This window comes from Pinus tabuliformis, chromosome 2_1, assembly GCF_031772625.1.
Source record: "Pinus tabuliformis cultivar Carrire ecotype Pingquan chromosome 2_1, CPIR1, whole genome shotgun sequence".
Classification (NCBI taxonomy): domain Eukaryota; kingdom Viridiplantae; phylum Streptophyta; class Pinopsida; order Pinales; family Pinaceae; genus Pinus; species Pinus tabuliformis.
In genome coordinates this window covers 229,293,628-229,311,881 of record NC_142299.1, presented here as the reverse complement: position 1 = coordinate 229,311,881, position 18,254 = coordinate 229,293,628, and positions in this window count along the sequence as shown.

Below are 18,254 nucleotides of genomic sequence, written 5' to 3'. Positions count from 1 at the left end.
GAAAGATGAGGAGCTAAAGAGAGCAAACAATGACTTTGAATTCCCTTTAGACAGTAGAAAACATTGAAATTAAACAAATTTAAAAGCAGAGCATGGCTAGCATGAATTCATATTTTAACACTTCATTTGTTTAATGTGCAGCAGTAAAGGAAAGGAAATGATTCACATAAACACACTTACAAGAACATTGAGAAACACACCATCAACACATGAGTCCACAAGAATCCCAAAGATGACTGCAAAACCCTGGTCTTCCTTAGCCAAAAATTGTAGAGATACAGTGAAATAATACAATGATAGCTTCTCCCTCAAGAGTCCAACCATGAAAATGAGCAAGAAAGTACATAATATAGATGATCTAACCTCTTTCCCTGCCTCCATGGGTCGAGCTCACTATCCTAGGAGCTGTTTCAACCACTTCTAAACTAAGCACTACAAACTAGGCAGTCAAAACAACTTGCCTCTATAAACTTGGAAACCAATTCATACATTACATATTTACCCATTACATGAATGAATCTTCTAGAAGTGTTAAACAAGAGTAAAAGTGTCTTAGAGTTACAAAAATTACATCAAAGATAATCATCTTCAACCCCAAAAAGTCAAACTGAGTCAAATCTGCGTTTTCTGGGCTGTACAGTGCAATCTGGCAAAAAACTGCCTGACAGGTCGCGCCCCCCTACCTGACGGGTCGCGCCCCGTTGGAGCTCTGTTTGGGGTACTTGCAGGTGGACAAATTGAGAAAAAGTGGGCTTGTTGGAAAGGTCTGTGAGTCTACTTTCCAACCCAACTAGAATTTTTGAATTTGGAGTTAATTTGCCCTGTCAAAAACCAATTCGCCCAAGACAACTTTCTGCAGTTCAAAAAAGTGGCAGAAAGTCAAATTTTGCATGTATTTTGACCTTCTGGAGGCCCAAAACTCCATAAAAACTCAAGTCCATCCATGGGAATATGTAACTTTGCATAAAAAATAAGGAAATGCTGAGTTTTTGTGAAAAGGAGTTGCCATGACAAAGGGTCTCATGGGGGGTGAGACCCGTTAAAGAGCCAAAACTTGTAAATTACCAAAAAATGCCAAAATTACCCAAAATTCTCAAATGTTTTTTGGGATTTGAGCTGTGGCTAGGCTATTGAGTGCCATGATCTTTGAGTGAAGCCTCAGCCAAGATACGGAGTGGATTGGTCTTCTTCTTCCCTTTTAGGGCCTCGGACAACCGCCTTTGAAACATCTTCATTTTGGCCTTGCACACATGCATTCTTGCCTAGTAATTGTTTTTCATGTTCCTCAGCAATATCTTCTCTTGGTTGGCCTTAGCCAACAGCCTCTCCAAGTGTGCGTTCTCCTGGATGAGCATAGACTCTCGGTCAGCAGGCAATGGGTCACCGGGTCTTCTACGGTTCAAGGTTCGGTCAGTACGAATCCTCCATAGCTCATCAAGTGCTTTCTCCTCCTCCAACTATTTGTTGTGCTGCTCCAGGTAGGTGATGGTCCATTGGGCACCCTCAAATCTCCTCTGCAAAGCATCATTTTCAGCTCTGAGATGCTGAATGATCTCCTTTGCCTCCTGGCTAGGAGAACTGGTCTCAAGATCAACAAACTCAACATCGGGAACTCCTGATGGACCCTCATCAATCATGGGCTCTTTTCCCCTCTCTGGTACCTGTGCTGGTGAAGAAAGCGATGCCCCTTCCACCTGATGTGGAGATAACACTCGCTGAGCTGAAGATGAAGGCGAGACCCCTTCCACCTGCTGCGGAGATAGTACTCGCCGAGCTGCTACAAACAAGGCCCTCTGGCCTCTCTGATAAGTGAGCTGAGATGAGGAACTAACATGTCTAGTGACAGGGATGTGATGCCGGTGTGATGGTCCTCTCTCCTCATGAACAACCTCAGGATGTGGCTGTGATGGCGCTGTGAAAAACTCACGAGAGATGAACTCCTCCCATGAGATGCCCTGCTGAGTCAACTGATGCAATACTACTAGCTGAATCAAACCATAATGATGAAGGCTCCTGTACTGCTGTGCCGGGGTCTTCCTCTGCAACATGGGCACCATCCTCTGAATGTTCCGAAAGAAGAAAACAGGGATGTTCATCATCCTCACTCGGGTGAAGTGCATCAAAAGGCGAATGTGATATGAGTACACCTGTGAAAATCTGCCCTCACAGGTAAAATAGTGCATAATAAGCCTCATGATGGGAGCATACTCGCTCCGGAGAAATCTGAATGGAAAAACACCCGCCAAATGTCTTATGAATGGTGGCCGGACATAAGGCTCAAAGTGAACATTATCTAGCATCTTGCGCTTATTCCACACCTCACCAACATTAGGTATCCCTGTAGCATGTGAGATCACCTCGGGTGTCAATGTAAAGTTCACCCCTGCAAGATTGACATGTCCATCATGGAGGTGTAAAACAAAAAGGTGGGCCAACTCTCTGTGGTGCTGAATCCGAGAAATCCTCTCACAAAACTCATGACAAGACATGTACTGAAAACAAGTGACTGCCATAGGACAGGCCTGTAACTCTGCTAAAGAAGTGGGTTCCTCTCGCTTATGATGTCCACCCTTACCACCCTTACGAGGCCTCCTCTGTACCTCAACCTCTGCAGATGTTGAGTGGTCATCACTTTACTTGTAAGTTTCGGTTTCTGACATAGTTTCAGAGCAAAGTGGACAAACTGTACTGCTGTCTCTGCCTGTAAAAAGTGCTGAATTCTATGCTGTTTTAAGGGGGAAAAGACATGAGGGAAATGTTAGGGGAGGGACCTTTTTACAAGGAATTGGGAATATATAAATATGACAGGGAATTTTTAAGGAAAATGTTGCAAACCATTATGCATATAGGAGTACATATTTAAAATCAGGGATATTAGGAAATCATTTGCAAAAATCACTGCATATGGGAAAAATATGTATGAAAGTGAACATATGGGGATATGAAAACATGCAGCATTAATAGGGGAAGATAGGGAAACATATGCACAAAAATGCTGACATATTCACCAACATTTTCCATTGTTTACACATGCATATGGTAGAGGGAGATTAGGTTTTGAATGCTTTGGGAGAGAGGTAGGGTTTACACTTTTAGTTATTAGGGAGAAGGGAGGGTTTGCATTTGATTTATAAAATAGCATGGGAGAAAAATAGGCATACATACAAGTGTGAGTGGAAAGGGGAAGGAGGGAAACAATTACAAAGGGAAAACACCTTGAAACAACACAAACCCTAGCACATTTTACCCATTAACATTGCAGTCATATGAAGAGGTTTCACTTGCACAATTTCAATCATTAAAACATGTTTTATGATATCCACCAATCATAACCACAACCATTTCAAGTTTAGAACACCTACCTCAAACAAATTTGTGGCTTGGAGAGCGTTTGAGCAAATTTAAAATCGATTTGCAGGGAGACAGCTCGACGGGTCGCGCACCACGCCCAACGGGTCGCGCACCTCTGACGGGTCGCGCCCGTTGTATTTTCACACTGTGGAAGACCCTCTGACGGGTCGCGCGCACCTGACGGGTCGCGCGCACCTGATGGGTCGCGCACCTGGCCTGACGGGTCGCGCACCAGTCCAATGCCCGAACTCGCTCTCTATTCGCTCCTTTCTCTCAATCACTCTCTCAAACCTCTCTTGCAAGCGTCCAGGATGCAAAATGAGAGTGATAGGAGGGAATTTGGGGTTTTATAAGTTTCATTTGAAAAAATTTCATTCACAAACCCACTTTCTAATGTTTTCTCTTTGACACTTTATAACACTGACTTTTTGGTTTCTTTGTCCTGAATTTGACTCATTGAGTGCTTTGACTTGATTCTTTTTGCAGGTAGATCATCTGAGGGATCTTGGCAAGGGGACCAGGGTTGCATTTTGTTCGCTGAAGACTTTTGAAATTTCATCACTTATTTACAAAAACTTGGAAAATGACCTTGGCTTTAAAAACAGAGTTTTTAAATCCAAGGTGAAGATTAGCTGTACCAGATAAGAAATCTTGAAGAAACACTTTTACAATCATCCCTCTGGCTTGCTGAATACTCATTGACTTTTCAGACACATGACCCTGTAAACATATTTGACCAAAACCCTAGACCTAGGAAATTGACCTCAAGACAAGATAAGACAAGCTTGAAAGAGTTTAATGACTGAAATGACCTGAACCAGTAATGCCAAGAGGGGTACAACACACCAGCTCCTCCATCAGGGTTATGGCATGCCTAACGGGATGCAAAAATTGACACTGATGAGACACCTACATATGCAAATGCAAAGAGTTTTGATCACTGATGGAGGGCTTAAGACCGACTCTAACACCAGTTAGGCGACCTGGTGTTAAAGTGGGACTCAAGGAATGAAGATAAAGGAAAGCATGGGAAGTTCGAGAGTTTGTGGAAAGGGCCATATAAATTTGTATCTTTCGGAGTCAATAATGCATTTTTCTTGAAGGACTTGACTGAAGAAGCACTGCTTGGTGGACCTGTCAATGGCAGACTTCTCAAACACTACTTTCCTCAAAGTTAAATCAGTTTCATTTAGAATCATTGTACATATCATTTTACTATTTCTACTGCAAGAGTGAGGGTGGCTCACATCAGAAATTGAAGCCCGGAGAGAAGGCCCTAAGCTTCTAATGATTTGTTACCCATATTTATGATTGATAGTAGGTGGATCAGATTCAGTCGCATAATAAAGACAATTTTCCCATTGAATTAAAGATACTGATCTATAGCATTCTTAACACCTCACAAGAAGGGTTCTATCCCCATTGGAGCCACTATTAGGGTGATATATTTCATAGGATGACTTGATTGTAGCTGTAATTTTGTATATGAGATGTTGTAAATAATCTTCCATTCTACAAATTTATTTCCAAAGAAAAAGAAAAGAAACAATAGCAAAGAAAAGAAAAGAAAAGGGGATATAATATGTGTGTGTGTGTGTGTGAAAAGAACAAAAAATCAAAATATGAAAAAAGAAGAAAAAGAATGAAAATACCCCATAAAAAATATGGATGTAAGTGAGCAAGTCAAAGTGCCACTCAAAAAAAAAAATTTGCATTAGAAGTACCTTATAAATTTTTCAATAAAGTGTGTAGCTTTTTTAAATGCCACATTGAATTAGGAGAAGTAGATTAGTTAGTTTAATCACACTTATACTGGATTAAATAAAATTAGTTTAGGTTAGTGAATAAATCAACCACACAGTGTAATCATGGCTGAATTAGATTAGGTAGAATAAAATTGATTAACCAAATTGTTTAAACTTGGTTGATTGACAAAACAAATAAGAAAAAGAAAAAAATTAATCCTTAGAGAAATGAAAAAATAGGCATGCTAGTCAAAATGTGCCTTTTTTGGGTTAATTAAGTGTGTTTAGATTAATTAAATCACATCATTTAATCTCGATTATCATTTGTAATAAGATTCCTAGTTTGATGTGACATGTTTTGTCGTATGCAATAATTGTTGAGCAAGTTTCAACGGCCATGATCTACCCTGCCTGGATCAACGTCGGGGGATCATCTTCAGCCCCCCCCCCACCCCCCAAGACCCTCCAAGCTTTAATGGGTGGGGGGGGGGGGGGGTCTGAAAAGGTGGAATTGGTTGACAACGTGGCAGCTCCAAAGTACTTCGTACCCCCTGCCCCACATATTCCCACTTACCACTCTGTACCCCCTCTGAAAATTGTCATCTCACTTTCCCCCTCACATGATTGTTGACCTTTGCTGCTCCCATGCCACTAAACACCTACCATGTGGACTCGCTCATCCCCTCCATTCACTAAAACCAATTGCGATTTTGACCTGTATGAGCTTCATAGTTGGTTGAAGCAAAAGTTTATTGACCTCAGTGATGAATTATGCATGTGGGAATCTTCCCTGATCCAATTCATCTTCCCACAAATCTATCACTTCCCAGAATTTGTGTCTTGGTGCCAATTTCACTACATCCCTAGCCAAAGGGAAATTTTAGCCCATAACAGTGACATCCTTTTCACCATCACTGTAGAAACCATATCTCAGATGATACAATTGCCAAATTTTGACTCCCTGAAACCATATTTAGTAGATTCCCTTATGGAATTCTACAAAAACTTGACCTTCCCACAGAGAGCCAAGACTTTTGAGATTTTTCTCCCATAGGATGCCTAATTACTTAAGAAACCCCCCCCCTACTCATCCTCTATGTTCCCAAAGATGACTAAATAGGTAATTGCAATTATTTCATTTATACTTGGCTGTCAATCTGGTCAGTGGGTTGATGAGGTCATTGTTGGTTTCTTATCAATCTTTAAAACTAGTGAGAAACCCCTTATTTTCAATTATCAGTCTTTACAACTGGTGAGAAACCCCCTATTTTCAATTACAATGAGTTTATTACAAAGTCAATTCATGACGAGCTCCTCAAGTTCTATACTGAGGGGACTTTTAAGTATTCTTTAGTGTTGGTGCATTTATTTCTTTACCATCAAGCACACATATTTTCATTCCCTTTGTAGAAATTAGATGATCAGAGTAATACACAGTATGTAATCCTCTGGACCTCCCTGGTGAGGAAACATTCCATCGAGTACACCTTCTCTGATTATGTTGATCAGTTCCTACATACAGTTGCTAGCTTACTAAACAATGATGTAGAGCCTAGGATAAGACCAGAAATACAAAGAATTTTGCATCTCAGTGAGAAAAATAAAACAGGTGATTGGTATTTATACAAAAATTATACATAAATCAGATTTTATGGGTGTGATTTTCCACCCTATAGGTTTCCTAAGTTTGTTCCCATGATAATCTTCTCATTGGAATATATCATGGAGATGGTACATATGGATTATTTACATTTTTTTGTAGCAAGGAAGAAGTCGCAGTTCATGATCAAGGCACATGTGGGACCATTTATTTGTAACATCAGGGCAACAGGTAAAGAGCCAAGTTCACTCCTTAAATAAATGAACTTCAAATTGAGCTTTACCTGGTCATATGACCCTTTTGGAATCATCTCCAAGCTAATGTTGGCATTACGATGCATGTGTTGTACTTGATGGCAAACAACTCATAGAAGATCATCTCACTTATATATATCTAAATGAATCTACAGAAGAGATATCAGATGAAAATTCTCAGTATGACAAGTCCAAAGGGGGAGATTGTTGGCATTATGAGACAAGTGTTGTCCTTGATGGCAAATCACACAAATGATAAATTATAGTGCAGCAAATTTATTTGATAAATTATAGTGCAACAAAGTTTCCTTCATGTAGAGAAAAGTTCACGCACTTTTATGCAGAGAAAATTTTATTCCATGTATAGAAAAGTTCACGCACTTTTATGCAGAGAAAAGTTTATTCCATGTAGAGAAAAGTTCACGCACTTTTATGCAGAGAAAAGTTTATTCCATGTAGAGAAAAGTTCACGCACTTTTATGCAGAGAAAAGTTTATTTCATGTAGAGAAAAGTTCACGCACTTTTATGCAGAGAAGAGTTTATTTCATGTAGAGAAATGTTCACACACTTTTATGCAGAGAAAAGTTTATTTCATGTAGAGAAAAGTTCACGCACTTTCATGCAGAGAAAAGTTTCTTTCATGTAGAGAAAAGTTCACGCACTTTCATGCAGAGAAAAGTTCCCTTCATGCAAGAGAAAAGTTCACACACTTTCATGATTGGTTCATGGTATTAGTCCGACAGTTTTTGATCCTATGGTTTTGGTCCGTGGTATTGCATCCAAAAGTGTTGATCTCACGCACTTTCATGGTATTAGTCTGACAGTTTTTGATCCTATGGTTTTGGTTCGTGGTATTGCATCCAAAAGTGTTGATCCCAAGTATTGGGTCCGTGGTATTGTGTTATTATGGTTTTGGACCATGGTATTGTGAAAGGCCTAAGACTATAAAAGAGGAAGGAAATCATTTGGCAAAGCATCATCTGAATTATTGAATATCTCATAAAGTGCTAGATCTGGAATATTGTGATTGGGTTATGGTGCAGATCTAGATCTGAGCTAAAGAGGGATCTCACCAGTTGATGGAAAACAAGATCTAAGGATAGATCGGGATCAAATGGTTTGAAATGAACTATCTCTATATATTTGATTATGCTTATTCTAGATCTGTATACTGACGCTTGTAATGATCTGAACTGGGTATAACTTGAGTTTGAAATCGCTGCAAGTCATGTTTGAATATTTATAGATCTGTACGTGGGTTGGATTTGGTGTAAGCACGTATGTATGCAGGTTTGGTTCATTGTAGTAGCGTATACAATTTGAGCTATGATATTTGAAGTCACAGGTGGTTCTGGTTGTTGATGGGTTCTGATGACATTTTAAAGGTGTCAGTATTCTGCATATCCTATTTGGTTGATTGTGTTTAGCTTCAGTATTGATGGATGAGAACTAATATTGGATCGGGATCATAATGGCTCATATTTATGTGATCTGATGGACTAGATCTGGGTGTTAACACATATATTATCCTTGTATATGTATTGATCTAGTGTTTGGGTGATTCAGAAGATTGATTGATTATGTGCTTCAATGATAATAATGGGTCCAGTATGAAAATTGGATGAAACGTGGCCTTTTAGATTATATGTTGTGCTTCAGGAGTATCCAGTATGAAAATGTATGAAACGTGGTACCTGGAGGAGAGAAGATTGTAGGCCGGTGCCTACGTACTAGTATCTTAGCTAGTACAAGAGCTAAGGGGGTGGCAGCTCCCTTCCAGTAGCAGTTGAAAACTTTGGAGCATTGTAGCAAGTAGCAGCCTGCGTACTAGTAAATGGATCGGCTAGTACAAGAACTATGGGGGTTGTAGCTCCCTTCCAGGAAAGACTGGAGAACGAGAGAGGGTTGTAGCTCTCTGCAGGTAGAAGCCTGCGTACTGGTATAAGACTGCACCAGTACAGAAATATTGTAAAAGGATTTTCTTATTAAGAAGAAGATTGAGATGACTTGCAGCAGGTGGTTTTCTCCCACATTGGGTTTCCACCTTATATCATGGTGTTCATGTGTGTGGCTTATATGTGATGATCTGTTCTATTTTACTTCACCTGTTTACTGTTAATATGGTTGATAATGTTCTAATGCACTCATTAAGGATCAACTAACTGAATCATAAGAAGTTGTGGAAGTAGCATATATGAATCTGAATATGGAAATGAAAAAGTTTTATTGATGTGATAATACTGATTCACCCCCCCCCTCTCAGTATTATTTCCAACAATTGGTATCAGAGCAGGTCCTTTTGTAGAAGCTTGATCACTTGAAGGAGATCCGTGGAAAAATGGGAAAGAAGCTTAAGAAGAAAGCGCCTAAGCAGAAGAAGACATCTCAGAAGAACTATGAAAGTGGGAGAATCGATTGGGGATTATGTGGAAGAAGCACTTCAGATTCAGAATCATTTCAGAATGAAGATGAACGATCAGGTATGAATTTGTTTTCCTCTGATGTTCCATCTATCTATCCATTTGGAAAAGATGAAAGTGATAGCGAAACAACTGAATTTACTTTTATGGGTGAGCAAGAAAGATATCAAATAGAGGCAGAATTTAAAAGGCTTACAGACAAAATTAGAGATCAACAAGATCTATTGAACAAAAGGGATTGTGTCTTCAAATAACAAGCTGCCAAACTAAAAGCTCAACTAGAGGAAGGAAACAAGGTAAGGAAGTTATTCAAGGACAAATATCAAAAGTTGCAGGATGAAGTAACATCACTAAGAGATGAAGTCAATGAAAGAAGCACAACCATCAAGAAACTCAGAGATAGATCCAGATACTATGAAAGTCTTGAAGCCACGATCCGCTCACTAAAAGAAGATCTTGAAGAATCAAAGAAGCAGAATAAAGAACTACTCCAATCTCATGAAAATGAAGTTCTTGAACTAAGACATCAGTTGGAAGAAGAAAGAAATGCTGAAGAAAATGTGAAGAAGCAGCATCTTGAAAAGGAAGAGCAACATCAAGTTGAGGTAAATATTCTAAAAGATAAATTAGAAGAAAAAGATAAACTGTTACGATTTCAAGATAGTACTAAAGTCTTGGATGATATTCTTAATAGTCAAAGGTCTCCTGCTATCAAAACTGGTCTTGGTTTTCATGAATCTATTGAAGGTGAATCTAGTTCACAAAGTAAGACAAGGGACTCTACTACAAAATCTGAAATTCTCAATAAGGATATGAAAGGTCAATCTCATCATCAACCAAGGAAAGAAATTCTTCAAAGAAGCTCTTTTACTCCTCCTATGAATAATGTTGAATGTTATGTATGTCATAATCTTGGACATGTTGCAGCCAGATGTAGAAGAATAAGGGTTCAAGACCATCATGCAGAAAGATCATCACATTCAAGGTACTTTAATGGATATTGCTTTGCTTGCAATATGTTTGGTCATAGAGTTGTTGATTGCTATAAAAGAAATATGAGACATGTAAGATGTTACACACGTAACAAGCTTGGACATATAGCTAAGGAATGCAAGAAAAAAGTATGGGCACCATACCAAAAGGAGAAAACATCATCATCACACTTGAAGATGTGGAAGAAGAAAGAAGTACAGTCAGAAAGAGGCGGCACAGCACAACATACAGACATAACAGAATCAGAGGGAGCTGGAAGTGTAAAACTTCAGTGATCTCATACGCAAGTCTCTTAAAGAGAAGTCACGTATATACGCGAGTTGGTTATGGCATAATCGCATATATGATTGTTTGAGGAAAGGCAGGAGGGACAGGTTCAGGAAAAGGATCAGTCATGATTCTGTTTATTATTTGCGTTGTTTGATAATGGTTACAATTTGCTGATGATGTGTGGAAATGACTTGATGCTTAGAAGTGTTTTGTTTCTAACTTGATAATGATGATGTCTTGATACTTCTTGCTGATATGCATGATTAGATCTGACAGTAAACAAGATGGCACGGGTTTAGGGGGAGCATATTCTTTTAATGCATTGTTGGCATTATGGTTAATAGTCCTTGGTGATGATGCTTATATGGATAAATGATTCATCTTGCTATGATATGGTTATGAGTTGTTCAGATGATTCTTGGGGTTACATAGTTGATATTTAGATCAGATTTGTGGTTGATCCTCTAATGGTGCTTACATTGTGATCTTCATAAGGATAAGGAGAAGTACATATCTTGAATTCACATCTTCGTTACTTGATGATGAGTCACTCATATGATGTTGTCGTCATATGCATAAAGATCATATACTACAGTTATGATGCAGGATTCCTGTTGTTCTTGGCACATATATGGATGAGGATTGTTGGTTGGATACATGGATGATTATTCAAAGTTGCATTGTTGGAGACATGATGATGATGAGTTCTTACCTATATGATGATAGGTTGTTTCGTACATATGTTGATTGATATTCCCAATTGATGATACTTGGTCCATGCAGATCTGGATGGCTATGGTGTTTTACACATATGACATAATGTGAATGATTTTATGATGATGAGTTGATATCTATCTGCAGACATACCCTGTCATAGGAAATTTATAGGTTGTTGATCTGGAATTGGTTGTACGCGAGTTTCATAAGGAGTATCCGCGTATACATGCTTGTTTCTGTGGATACAATTGCATATATGTTAATATGGAGGAAATCAGTGGGCCAGACTCAGGGTGAGAACAGTCTGATTTGGGTCTGACAGAGACCATCTGGCACAGGTTCAGGGGGAGCAGATAAACTTCTAATGATGCATTGTTGGCATTATCATAGAAGCTTTTGGTTCTAGTTCACAACTGTTGTTGGTTTCAGGTGGAACATTTGCAGAGGGAGAACAGAAGGAAATCATGGTTGCTGATCTGAATGGTGATTGAAAGATGTTGCTGCTATCAATTATTGGTGACTTTCATAAGTCTTGATCTAGATATTTCGTCTCTATGTCATGTATCTCTTTTATGGTGTCAAGGTCATGTAACGGCCTATTTTGGTTTCCCCACTATGCCTGGGATGAAGATGTAATGTATTTGGTTGTCATATGTAAATTTCTGATGTATCCCCACTTAGTTGGGTGGTTGATCCCCACTTGCTTGGGTGATGGATGTATGTATTGAGTATTTTGGTGATAGGAAGGTCTTTTATGATGTATAAGTCTTGGTTCTTCTTGAAGAACACCTTTTTGCAGACCTTGCCAACAGACAGGGGGAGCATGAACAGTACAATTCAGCAAGAGCAGAGCTTTCAGCATGTAGCATGGACAGATTGGTACACCTTGGCATATACAAAGGGGGAGCTCATTCAAAGATTTCAGCGGGTTCTCAGGGGGAGTATGGACAACGGAATGTTTATCTAGGAAAGAGAATATCTTGGTTCGCCCTTTGCCCTTCATGTCAAAGGGGGAGAGTGATTTGGTGTTGTTGCCATCAAGTCCAAAGGGGGAGATTGTTGGCATTATGATGCATGTGTTGTACTTGATGGAAAACAACTCATAGAAGATCATCTCACTTATATATATGTTACACTAAAAAATGTCACCATGGCTATTTACAGTTAGTATGGCTCTATCAACAGTCATGCTATCCTCCTGGGCAAGTCTTATGCCTCTGCTCTCCATGTCAAACTCCAAAAAGAGAGAAAGTCTTTATAAATGTATTTATCTCTGGGTACGCAGGTTCTCTCAACCTTACCTGTGGGTACGCACCCAATGTTCACAAAAGCTGCGTCCTTGGACGCTCTGTATGTAAAGGGGCAGGTGCGTCCCCCTGTAAAGGTCAAAATGCGCAAGTTTCATCTTTAAAAAGTTACTTGTGGTCATTTCTAGAGCATTCTAGAAGGTTGTTCGACGTGTATTGAGCGCCTCCAGATGGTTCATGTACCCCTACCAAAGAGGAACTTATCCCATCAATAAGGGAGCTATCCCATCCAAAGAGGGGATTATCCCATTGATGGTGGACCTGATTAACTTCCTCTTGAGCACTATAAATACAGGCATTGGGCCAGAAGGAGGGAGAGGTTGGAAGCTATACATTTCTAAGGGTAGATGCTGCAGGAATTAGGACTCCCATTTAGAAGCTTGTGAGGAGATATTGCCATCTTTGCTTGTTCTATTTGGAAGTGGGTGAGCTTTGTCAAAGTAAAGGAGAACTCTTGATGGACCCTGGGAGGGACTTGCACAACACCAAAGCTCAGGTTGTATTTGTTCCTTTTGTTACCTATTAATGCAAATGAGTCCATTCTTCTCAATAACTTGTTATTTATGAGTTGTTTCATGTACTCCTTGGTCTATGTGTTAAATATGTTTTATTCTATGAGATTATCAAGTGCTATTTAATCGTTTGATTGTTAGTGTATGCAGGTTTCAAAGTGAAGGAGGAGCTCATCCGGATCAGCGGAGCTGGACTGCTACAACAACGTTGGATTACAGGTAGGATCTAAACACTTGATTTCCCATACAGTAAATGCATGTTTAGAGAAGGATTGCTCTTATTTGTCTTGTTTGTCACTAGAGAGTCTTAGGCTCCTAGGGAGGTTGGTTGTGTCCGCACAATCGACTCTTTCCGCCTGACAAATTGGTGACTCCGCTGGGGATTCCATTGATGTGAAAGTCTTTTCCTTTGTATGCAAATTTGATCTGAGAAAAGTCATTTATTTTCTGGTTTTTGGCTCTGTGACTTTGTTTTTGGGTAGGTTAGCTTAGGGTTAGATTGAATTTAATTTTTCTTGAATTTTCCAGTAGGACACACCCTCTGAGTATTGCATAGTGCGTCCCTGTACGCACTGTCGCTGTGTGCACAGAGCGGGCCCGCACCTGGCTTAACCGGTTGCCTGCGTCCCCTGCTAAAATTTAAGAAAATTCCATTTTTTACATTTTTCCTCTTAGATTTTGCTTTTTCTTAGTTTTTACTGCCCAGATCCATTAGTCTCCTGTCAAAGATCTTCACCTAAGCTTGTTTCATTGGCATTCCTGCTTTAAGCTTTCATCAATTGGGTGTTTTGACTCTCTTTTTTGAGAAATTCTTGATTTGATTTCCTTTGGTCATTACTTAGAGGTTTCTCTCAGTCCTTTCACAATTTTGCATCTTTTTGCTTTTGTTTTTGCAAAAAATTTCCCCCTCATTCGCCGGGGGGGGGGGGGGGGCTAAATTGTGTATGAGTGTTAATCGCCTTTGAGTGTTTTTATTTTTTGATCTTTGGAACTCTCACCCAATTTTCTCGACTTGCACTTGATTGGTTCTTAGATTACATTAGAATCATCTTGTGTTTGAGGATTCTCTTGCATAGATCACATTTGCATAATTAGAATTCTCATTTTCAGAATATTAATGAAAAATGTGCATAGATTACATTTGCATACTCTTCAAGTGAATTGTGCTTAGATTACCATTGCATAGTTTACATTCTGAAAAATCAATCGTAGATTTAGATCAACTTTCTTTGATTTGAATTTACACAAAAAATAAAAATAAAAAAAATGGTTTGGAATTGATTTGCATTAGTTTTTCTTGATAAAATTAGTGCATTAGAGAATTTGTTATATTTTCTCTTAGTGATCAATTTTTTGCATTGTTGGAAGTGAATGGAAACTCTATCCTTACTTTAATTAGGATTCATCGAATTAAAAGGATTGCATTATCATATTCGATTGCATTCAGTTGAGTCGGGTCATAACACCATTGGTTTCATCTCCATTTACCCATTTGAGTAATAACAACCTTAATAACAAAGCGCTTAATTAAAATTCATCTAGTAATTTTTACATTTCTAGGGCTCTGATACACCAACATAGATCAGGTTAGTGTCTTGGAGTAGGAGAGTAATTAACTCTCCAAGACAGCAAAACCAAACAAGTAGCTCATCTTGTGGTAGGATAAATCCAATTGTTTCATTTGTTCTCTGGGAAAGCTCCTCTTAAAGGAGAAGCACGAGCTCGTGTCCGAACCAGTGAGGGGATCAATCCTCCCTCGTTGGGAACGACGCCAGACACGCACGTATTACAAATGGTAAACCTCGGATTAACCATTGTCGAGGAGCCAGGGGTCACTTGTCGGTAAACCTTGGATTATTGTCAAGGAACCGGCAAGGGGATTGAGCTTGATACTCTGCCCTTGCGTGCTGTCGGAGTGTAGATTGTTCCCCCAGGTGCATTTGTTGCTGTTGGTAACCTTAGTGACCATTTATCTTTAGGGTTCTACCCAAGGTGACGGTGGAGGGAAGATCCCACTGTACCTGGAGTAGACGTCGGCTAGACTCACTTGGATTTTCTGGGGGGTTCACTTCACTCGAGACGGTTAAAGTGGAGGAACTTGGTCCAGTCTATTCATTAAGCAGGTTGCCGGGGTAACTGTTCCGCCCACCACTTCTGTACTGAATTCAGCGATGTTGGGTTTCATATCCAACTAGTGTTTTCGGTCTAGAAGGCTACTGTTTGTGTGTGGTTTGACTCCTAGATTTGATAGCGCGTGTTAATTTGTTTGTTTTTACTTTTAGAGACCATAGGTGTGAATTGTGAATTTTAATTGTTAGGTGTGAATTGTGAATTGTTAATTTTAGTTTTAAAATTGTTAATAAAATTCACTGAAGTTGAATATAATGGCAAATGTTCCGGAATTTATCAACCTAGGAACCCCTCCTAATGAGAATCCTAGTACTTTTCCTTACTTTGGAAATGTTGGTCCTCCTTATATGGCTACTTTGTCATTACCTGGATTTACAATAGGTTTACCGATATGGTTATTTTCAACTTCGTTGGCCCAAAATACTCCAATTGTTCCATCTCAACCGGATGCTTCACCTCAACAGAGTTCACCATCTCAACATCACCAACCTTCTGTTGACCCTTTACCTTCTTCGCCTAATTTTTCTTCCTCCATTTCTTCCTCTTCGCCTGGTAAAAGCCTTGATGCTAGTAACCAGGAGGCTAAGAAGAAGAAGAAAGGGAAGAAGAAGAAGAAGAAGAAGAAGCAAGATAAGAAAGAAGTCAACCAACCAACCATGGCTGTAAGTGTTGGTTGTGTTGAGGAAAATTCCGACATGCATCGTAAACCCAAATACCCTTGCAGGCTTTGTAAGGGTGACCACTTCCTTGTCAATTGTCCTGGTATTCCAAAGGTCTTGGAAGTATGGTCAGAAAAATCTCATCAACTTTCCATTGATCCATCAACCAGTGATAGTCAGGTTCCTGGGAAAAAGGGTAAAGTTAGGTTTCCTTGTAAGTTATGCAAAGGGAGTCATCAAACTCACATTTGCCCTCACATGGATGAAGCCTCAACATTGTTGGAAAACCTTACTGTTCCACAACAAGAATTTCCATCTGGTTACCGTAAACTTTTTCCCAACCTACCGTCAACTGACGGAGTGATTGATCTAATTTCAAGTACAGTCAATCACACTCTTCCATTGGAAAGTGAAACTCATGTCACTCAGGTTGATGATCCATTAGTTGATCAAGTGGTCGATTCAATTTCACATTCAGTCGATCCCACTTTCCCTTTGGAGAGTGAACTTCATACTGCTCAGGTTCTTCTTCTTACATTAGATTCTTCTACGCCAGGGGGCATTTCACCTGTTTCTATAGAACCCCCTCCAAGCACTGAGGTCCTTTCCTTTGATTGGAATAGACTGACAGAACCTCGTCTTCCTTCCTCCATCCCTTTCCAAATCGTTGTCAAGGCTGGTAGTAGGGACATACATTGTACTCAGGTAGATGAGGGTGCTTCTGTTAGTATTTTATCCTCAACTGTTTGGAAAGCTTTGGGTTCCCCTCAGCTTGCGCCTATTACGCAGAATCTGAAAGCTTTTAACAGAACCATTAGTGAACCTTTAGGGATCCTTCCTAAGTTTTCTATTACCTTGGAAGGTAAAACTGTCTGTATTGATCTTATGGTAGTTCGAGGTCCCTTGGATTTCAATTTACTCCTTGGGCGAGACTATGTTTATGCACTGAAAGCTGTCTTATCGACACTCTTTCGCGTGATGTCTTTCCCTCACAATGGCAATATTGTGACTGTAGACCAGCTTTCGTTCCCTAGTCTTGTTTCGACTACCAATAATATGACAGCCCTAAATGTTCCTGATTCTAAAGTGGTATCTACCCTACCACGGGTTAATTATGTGGCAACTGGTCCCATGTTTTCAGTTACCGATGTAAGTGAGCCTCTCATTGATTGCTCATCTTCCTTTGATTTAGATCCGGTAATTGACATGGAAAACTCTATGGGATTACTTGAACACGATGTTCTTATCCCTTTTGAGTCCCTTGACATGTGTTCCTTTCCGAGAAGTATTCTTCCTTATGATGAAGACCTCTTGGAAGCCATGATCAAGGTGTGTCCATTGACATGCCTTTCTTCCAGTTGGAAGCCATGATGAATGTCACGAGGATAATTTTTTCCCGTCTCAACCTCGTTAAAAATGAAACAAGGGTTATGAGGATAGTTCCTGTTACTGAGTCAACCTCGTTAAAAAATGAATCAGTGTGTACGAGGATAGTTTTTTCCTGTATCAACCTCGTTAAAAAATGAAATAGGCTGTAGTGAGGAAAGTTCCTTTTACTGTGTCAACCTCGTTAAAAAATGAATCAGTGTGTACGAGGATAGTTTTTTCCTGTATCAACCTCGTTTAAAAATGAAACAGGCTAGCATGAGGATAGTTCTTTTACTGAGTCAACCTCATTAAAAAATGAATCAGGTAGATTTTAGGATATGTAGGTAGATTATAGAAAGTAGGGTTTTGAGGATAGTTCCTGTTACTGAGTCAACCTCGTTAAAAAATGAATCAGGTATGAGGATAGTTCTTTTCTTGTGTCAACCTCCTTAAAAATGAAACAACTCCCTTTTCAAGTTAAATATTGAAAGTAAACCTTCATTCCATCCATCTGGTCGAATGCAATGAAGCCTGGGGGGCATGTACCTTGCTTTGCATCATTATACTGGGGGCATGCGAACTTTTTGAGCATAGTTCCTTGTCTTGTGTCAAGCTCGTTAAAAATGAAACAAGGGTAGGTTAAGTAGGTAGATTGTAGAGAGTAGTCATGAGCATAGTTCCTTGTCTTGTGTCAAGCTCATTAAAAAATGAATCAAGGATTTTAGAGCATAGTTCCTTGTCTTGTGTCAAGCTCGTTAAAAAATGAATCAAGGTTTTTAGAGTAGAGTTTTTGTTAGGTAGATTGTAGAGTAGTTACGAGCATAGTTCCTTATCTTGTGTCAAGCTCGTTTAAAAAATGAAACAAGGGTTTTGAGGATAGTTCTTTTCCTGTGTCAACCTCACTAAAAAATGAAACAACTCCCACAA